This window comes from Myotis davidii, unplaced genomic scaffold, assembly GCF_000327345.1.
Source record: "Myotis davidii unplaced genomic scaffold, ASM32734v1 scaffold370, whole genome shotgun sequence".
NCBI lineage: Eukaryota > Metazoa > Chordata > Mammalia > Chiroptera > Vespertilionidae > Myotis > Myotis davidii.
This window is the reverse complement of record NW_006288615.1, coordinates 13,024,963-13,033,526: the sequence shown is the minus strand read 5'-3', so window position 1 is coordinate 13,033,526 and position 8,564 is coordinate 13,024,963. Positions and strand designations below refer to the sequence as shown.

Here is an 8,564-nt window from a genome sequence, read left to right as displayed (position 1 = left end):
CATGGAGCGAACTGGAGAGCACTCTGCTAAGCAAAATAAGCCAGTCAGAGACAGATAAATATCACATGATCTCATTCATTTGTGGAATATAATGAACATAAACTGGTAAACAAAATAGAACCAGAGTCATAGAAGCATTTAACAGACTGTCCAACCTATGAGGGAAGACAGGGGGTGAGGGGTTGAAAGAGCAACCAAAGGACTTTTATGCAAGCATATAGGCCTAACCAATGGACACGGACAATAGGGGCGGTGAGGGCATGAGAGGGGGGGTAGGGGGTAACGTGGGAATAAGGACACATATGTAATATCTTAATCAATAAAAAATATGTTTAAAAAAAAGACAGCATCAAATATTGATGAGACTGTGAAGCAACTAAACTTCAATTTTTTACTTGGTAGGAAAATGCTATGGTACGATCCCATAAAAATTATCTGGTAGTTTCTTGTAAAAGTAAATATACACTGGCCTTTGGACCCAGTAATTTTAATACTCGGTATTAGTTCAAGAAAAATAAAAGCATATGTTCACAAAAATACTTGTTCAAAATGCTCATAGCAGCTTTATTCATATAGCCCCAAAACAGAAACACCAATGTATTGATCAATAAGAGGATAAATAAATAAACTGTGGTAGATTCCCACAATGGAATACTTTTCCTTTCAGAATATGGGTTTATGAGAATATGAATATTATTCAGCAATTAAAAATAAATAACCGTATATACCCCACATGGATGAATCTCAAATGTATTATGATGGTTAAAAGAAGTCTTATAAAAAAGAATATATATTGTATAATTTCACTTACATGAAATGATAAACAAGTAAAACTAATCTATGGTGGAAAAATCAGAACAGTAGTTGTATTTAGGGGGGTGGAGGGTGTCTCTAAGAAGAATTATGGGAAACTTTCTGGGTGATGATACATCAAGATGTATTTTCTATTGAGGAATAATAAAACTGTTGTTTTATGCTGAAAACATTTTGGGGTGATTTGATAGGCAAGATTAGATTACCTAAACAAAATCCATGTCTAAATATGTATTAGAAATACAGTCTGTTAATACAGAAAAATACAGTTTTCTTGAAAAAGTAACTGTATTGGGTAAAGTAATGATTTACTAATGATAATGTAATTAAACATGAACAAAAACTAGCAAACTACAGGTAAGCACATAGTGCGTAGTTTTTTTTCTTTCTTTTTTAAAAAATTCATCTTTATTGTTGAAAGTTCAATTTATTTTCTTGCATAGTGAGGAGTTAAATGATGCTAGTTCATGTTTATCTTTATTAATTAGAAAAAGATTGATTAAAGCATGCTTTGGTAAAAAAAAAAAAAGCATGATAAATAACTTCCATTTCACTGGAGTAAAAAAATAATCAAGCAAACATTAATTTCTAACTAAGTAGATTTCAAGGTTTAGAAAAGGGCCTAGGCATCAATATTCTTTAAAAGCTCCCTGGTTGCTTCCAATGTGTGGACTGTGTTAGAATACGCAAAACATCCAATCAGCATGTCATTCTTAGAACTTTCTTTGGGCAACAAAAAGCAGCGAGTGAAAAGTTAAGCCTACATAGTCTACTTGGTTTGTCTTCACTGTGCTATCCAAAGAATTCCAGGAAAGGTGGCATGATTATTTTCTGAGGGTCTTTTCAAAAGCCACAATTTGATCATAATTAATACACCAGTTCAATAAGCACCTGGCATTTTCACAGAGAACAGCTTCCAATCTGTTTTTTGTTTTGTTTTGTTTTTTAAAGTAACTTAAGATGTAGTAGTGGCTACAATGGGGTAACTAACTCCCGCATAACCATTTTAGGAAAGTAATTCATTTGGGCTTCCTTTTCTCCTTTCAAAAAGTGAAATGTTTAGATAATTCTATGTTTTCAATAAGGAAAAATTTACAAGTGGGAACAATTCCATCTCTGCTAATGAGCTGTATTTGGCTTTGTAATTAATATCTGTATTCTTTGCACCTGCAAATAAACATGGGTCTTTTAAGGGTCAATGTTTATCATTTAGGGCTGGATCATGGCCTGACAGTAAAAATAAAACTAAATAATAATAATAATAATTTTGGTAGGTAATAGGATATTTAAATGGGGCTTTTCCTATCTGAGTTTATTGTTGAGATCAACAGGTACTACATTCTAAAGAGAGATGCTAGGCCATGCAGGCTTTTTATGCAAGATCTGGAAAGAAGATGCCCCAAACTAGTTCTGCCACCTCCAAGTTAAGGTGCTTGTTGCCCATCTCCGCCCTGCGTAAGTAAGTAAGTAAGTAAATAAATAAATAAATTAGACTTCATGAAAGAGCCCATATTGAGAATTTCTTAGGGATTCCAGAGAACCACTTGTAGAACTTTATATGTATTTCCCTAGAGTGTGACATGGGAACTGGTACCTGCCTAAACATTCTAAAAGTTAGTGGGCAGAAGGAAAGAGCTGTGTTTGTCTAATCCAATGGTTGGAGATTTGTGAATTGTCCCATGAGCCAAATGTACTCCTTGAAAGATGTCCAGGCTTAAAATGACTCTAACCACAAAAGCAACAGCAGTGTCTATCAACAGAGAAATGAAGAAACAAAATGTAGCATTTACTTAAATGGAATATTATTCAGCCTTATAAAGAAAGGAAATCCTGACACATACTATAACACAGATGTATCTTGAAGACATTATGCTAAGTGAAATAATCCACAAAAAGACAGATAAGTCACAAAAGGACAAACACTATATGATTCCACTTAAAGTAGCCCCCCTCTTAGCCAAGTGAATATGTTTCAAGACTCCCAGGAGATGCCTGAAATCATGGATAGTACCAAACCCTATATATATTATATGTTTTCCTATACATATATCCTATGATAAATTTTAGTTTATAAGTTAGTCACACTAAGAGATTAACAACAATAACTGATAATACAATAAAACAATTATAACAATATACTGTAATAAAAGTGATGCAAATGTTGTTTATCTCTCAGCAGACTTGCACAAATTTCTTTTTCCTTCTTCACAATTTCATGTAGAGAAAATTCATTTTTATTGTAGATCTTAACAATCTTGGCTGGCATAATATTTTTTTTTCTTGTTAAGTTGAGAACTTTCACTTTTTCACTTAAAGGAAGCCCTTTATAACTGCTCTTGGCTTATCCAATTGACAACATCACCATTCTTGCACTTTGGAGCCATTAATAGGTAAAATCAGGGTTCAAACACAAGCACTGGGGAACCATAACAGTCGACCTGAAAACTGAGGAGACTACTAAGTGTCTAATGAGGGGGGAGCATCTACAGCGTGGATACACTGGACAAAGGGATGATTTACATCCCGGGTGACAGAGTAGATCAGCATGTGATTTCATCACACTATTCTGAACAGCATGTAATTAAAAATGCATGAATTGTTTATTTCTGGAACTTTCCATTTAATATTTTAGGATCATGGGTGACCACTGGTAATTGAAACCATGAAACTGAAAAGAGAAACTACAGATGTGGGGGGACACTACTGTATATGAGATTCTAGAGCAGTCAAATTCATAGACATGGAGTAGAGTGTTGGCTGCCAGGGGCTGGGTGGAAAGAATGAGTGTTAGTGTTTAATAGGCACAGAGTCAGCTGGGGAAGGTGGAAAAAGTTCTGAAGATGAATGATGGTGCTAGTTGCACAACAATGTGAATGTACTCAATGCCACTAAACTGTACACTTGACAATGGTAAGTTTTATGTTTGTTTATTTTACCACAATAAAAAAAAGATAAAAACAAAAAGATGCTGGCCAAAAGGGCTTCCTGGAAGACTGAGATGATGCCCACAGAGGAAAGGTCTGGACGGGCTGGCCACTGGAAGCCAGGGCCTGAGAGGAGATTGCAACCTGCCAGTCAGCAGAGGAAAACCTACATCAGAGACTGCCAAAGGAGCCCAGCCCCAGCTCTCTGAATTTATGAAGGCAACTCATGATAAAAAGCAACTGTTGGCGTCTGACACAGAGGGCCTTGAAACCAGGTTAGGACAACATCATTTTGCCCTTTCATCCTTCCTTCCTCTGGCTCCCGTCTTGGGAGAGAAGGTGAAATGAAGATAAAGAAATCCATTATGACCGTCTCCTGACCATAAACTTCTAATCCTAAGCAAGGGAGAATCTTGGAGACTATTTTACACCTAAGTGTGTCAGAAGAGCCATGAAATCTACCAGGGAGTTCGTCTAAGAGCGGGGAAGAATGATTCAACAGGGTAGGTTATGAAAGGAAGGCGGGGAAAGTCTAGCTCTTTTAATCATCCAGTTAGAGAAGATTCTCTCCTTGGAGCTTAGGAGATTCCTCATCGGAGAATCATCTCTTTCACTTCTCCTCTGCCAGCAGGAAGTCAGGTTGGCCCCTTAACCACCATTCAGGGAAATACCTCAGGAGACATGGTGCCTGGGAAGAGGTCCCTCCAAAATACATACATACATACATACATACATACATACATACACACTTTGTACTCATGGCCTGTAAAGTGGGAAGGGAACAAAGAGGTGATACTACGCAAGCCCATGGCCAGCCAGAGTGGCTGCCAGCTCCTCCACCATAGCCCAAGCTTTTCCCTTATAGAATATTGACATGCCAGACCCAAACAATTATTTGTGGCTGCATGTATTCATTTGTTTAATACACTTTTATTGAGTATCGTGATATTTAAAATATCTCTAAGATATGATCACATACTTTAAGGAACACATGTTACAGCAGAGGAAAACATACAGATTCACAATTAACTATACTATAAGGCACAGAGAGGAATGAATAAATAAACACGGAGTTAAAACTTTAAGGAGAAGATAACTTTTAAATCAAGCTTTGACTGATAGGATACTTCTAACCGGAGATGCTATGATTAAGATAGAGAATAACTAAAGTGGAGAGGGTGTTAGAGTGAAACTCAGATGGCAGAGAAGCAGGTGGTTGATCTGTAGACTAAGTAGTTGAGTTTGTAAGTAGTAGGCAGAGAAGCAGGTGGTTGATCTGTAGACTAAGAAGTAGTTGAGTTTGTAAGTAGTGTAGAATACTCTGAGAAGAGAAAGGAAAGCCAGGGTCGGAAGAAAGTTTGGTACGAGATTTCGATGGGTCTCAAAGGCCAGGAACTTTGTAGTATGATAGGTAATGGGGGAGTAATTTAAGGTCTATGAGAGCCTGAGTGATGCAATCTGAATTATGGTTTAGGAAGAACAAATAGAAGGCTATTAGCATTGCTCAGTCAAGAGGTAATGAAGCCCTTAAGTAGGATGATTGCTATGGCAATTGGAAAGGAGAAAATGGACAGGAGAGGCTTTGGGGAGGTAGAATAAATGGGGCTTGGCTCCTGATTGCATATGCCCTTTCTGTACCCTCTGGTTGACCCTCATTCCTTTCCTTTTCTGATCATAAAAGTGCATAACGTGTCCCTTAATACACTGACATATTTTCTGGAAAATTTCTCATCGGTATTAGGTAAAGCTTCATTTGCAATATCTATGAAAGACACCCCAAAGGACAATCCTTGATGTTCAAAATGAAGAAGTGATATTCCACATCTACACTTGTACTGTATTTTCTCTGTACTCTAGACTTAAAGGTAAAGTTCTCCCCCTTTTGTCTTTGATCCTTACTTTCAGAAAATGTGAACATAAATTAGTATGTTTCTTGTTGAAGCTCTGGGTTGCTCACATAGAATGGAAATCATGATGATAAAATTAAAGTTATTAAAAATGATAGTAAAGTCCTCTCTCTGTTCCAGTATTCAGCTTTAAGAACATCTCTGCTCTCTATGAGACTTAGAGTACTAATTTTATAAAGTCAGAAGAAAGGAGTTGGCTCTGGCTGGTTTGGCTCGAGTGGATAGAGCATCGGCCTGCGAACTAAAGAGTCCCAGATTTGATTCCAGTCAAGGGAACTTGCCAAGGTTGCGGGCTCAATCCCCAGTGGGGGGAGTGCAGGAGGTGGCCAATCAATGATTCTCCCTAATCACTGATGCTTCTATCTCTCTCTCTCCTTCTCCCTTCTCTGAAATCAATAAAATATAATAAAAATATTTTTTTAAAAAGAAGAAATTTAGTTATTGAGCAAAGAACTAAATTTTGAGAAATTAAGAAAAGCATCACCCTGGTTGGTGTAGCTCAGTGATTAGAATGTCGGCCTGGGGATCTAAGGGTCATGGGTTCAATTCCTGATCAAAGGCACCTGGGTTGCAAGTTGGCTCCCCACCCCTGGTCAGGGCACCCGAGGGAGGCAACCAATCGATGTGTCTCTCTCACATGTCTACATTTCTCTCTCTCTCTCTCTTTCTCTCTCTCTCTCTCTCTCTCTCTCTCTCTCTCTTCCACCCCAGCGGAGAAACACACTCTACCATACTCTCTGATATCCTCAAGTAAGGATCTTTAAAAAGAGCATCTATCAGAACAATTGTGTTTATAATTCAATGGTCAACAAAATCATGATAACATATTACTCACTTCATTTTTTAAAAGCCAAAAGAGTAGAAAATATTTTGTATTTTTATGTTATTATTCACCATTTGTGGATTAGACTAAAATGAGCTGAAGTGACCAGTATGTGGCAACAGGGAAGGAACTCTCCAGCATGGCAAGTCTTTTCTGGAAGGCCAGTTGCCACTGGAGATATGTAGTTTTAGAAGAGTTGAATGGCTATTTTTTGACATGGGAAATTTTGTATTCCCATACCCTGGACTTTTCTGCAGAAGCACATAGGGTAACACGTGCCACAGATAACAGGCTTGCATTGAGTGAGCAGTGGTGAGCAGCAGTGAGCTGTAGTGAGCAGTGGTGAGCAGCAGTGAGCTGTAGTGAGCAGTGGTGAGCTGTAGTGAGCTGTAGTGAGCAGTGGTGAGCAGTGGTGAGCTGTAGTGCGCAGTGGTGAGCAGCAGTGAGCAATAGTGTACTGTAGTGAGCAGCAGTGAGCCGTAGTGAGCAGTGGTGAGCAGCAGTGAGCTGTAGTGCGCAGTGGTGAGCTACAGTGAACTGTAGTATGCAGTGGTGAGCCGTGGTGAGCAGCAGTGAGCTGTAGTGAGCTGTAGTGCACAGTGGTGAGCAACAGTGAGCAGTAGTGTACTGTAGTGAACAGTAGTGCCCTTGAGCATAGCAGCTATGGTTGCAGTGCTGCTGGGATGCTCAGTGGTGTGAAACAAGGTGTGTGAAGGATGTAGGAAGTGGGGATCTGTTTTCAGCTCAAACTTCAAGCAGGAAATGATCTTCCAGATCAAAAGGGGCAAAATACCACACCTCCTCCCAGCCTCTCAATGAGTGCAGTTTTCCAGAAACTCTTGGGCTGAGGAGATTGAACTTGGTACAAATAAAGGACAGCAAGTGCTCCAGTTAATAGAACAGCTAACTTTCATTAGGTGCTAATTTTAACTAAACACTCTCTCTAAACACTTTCCCTGCATAATTTTACCTTACTGTTAAAACACCTTTCTTATCATACCCATTCAACATATGAAGAACCTGAGATTGAGTGGTTAAGTAGCTTGACCAAGATCATTCAGTCTTCACTAGATTTATCAGACCCATGTCAAACACAAGGCTTTAAATCTTGTCCCTACACTGCCTTTCGCTGAGACAAGGAAAGCAGCCTCCTTCTGTGGGGGCACCGATGCCAAGCAAGGCCTGCAGGAAGCGTGTCCTTCTAGTGAGCACCGAGCATTTCTGTGAGCATTATTAGCCTTCCCGGAGAATTTATCTGGAGAATGTTTACTTCCAGAGGATGCACCAAGTGGGCATTTTTATTTAAAATGCCTGCGGGAAAGAATGTTTAAAACACAGAAGAGAATGCTGCGCTATCTCTCATGAGACTCTTGTATTCAATTTACTTCTCCAGACCATGAGGCTTCTAGGGCGGTTATTGTCACTGGGGGCCATGGGGTGGATTATTCCCTTCACTCTTGTTGCCAACTGAAGAAAGGACACTGCAATAAGATTATAGGAATAAAAAGGCTACATTTAGACATAAATCTTCTTGGGCAAGATCAAGGAGGATAAAAACTGAAAAAAATAAGCAAAAACAAGACATACAAGAAGAACCTGGTCAGACCCAAGTGGGGAATCTTCCCACAATGGACAAAGGGGAGAGGGTGTGTCCAGCCCCTCTTACCTAGTGTCGATTGGCCGGACCCCAGCAGCAAGCTAACCTACTGGTCCGAGTGTCTGCCTCCTGGTGGTCAGTGTGCGTCATAGCTACCAGTCGAACGGTTGCTTACTCTTTTATATATATAGATTGTTCTATAAAGTATTATCTTGGCACTGACATTTTATCTACCCTACTTAATAAGTGTTTCATAGATATAAACAAAATCTTTGGTAATAGCTACAGAGCAGGAAGAAAATAGGTCTTGGGTCAAAACAAGCTGGGATTCAGGGGAGATAAGAAGCAGGAACAGACTGTTGAACCTCAGAGGGATGGCAGGGGAGGGTGGGTGGGAAGATATCAACCAATAAACTTGTATGCATATATGCATAACCCATGGACACAGACAATGCGGTGGTGAGGACCTGGGGATGGGGGACAGGAGTAAGCTGGAAGAA

General features: G+C 39.3%; 1 protein-coding gene across 1 annotated transcript in view; it reads right to left on the bottom strand.

Annotated features, from left to right (window-relative positions):
• Nucleotides 1-8,564, bottom strand: part of PDE11A (phosphodiesterase 11A) — a 292,656-nt gene that overhangs the window by 124,139 nt on the left and 159,953 nt on the right. The gene's annotated exons all lie outside the window — the stretch shown is intronic.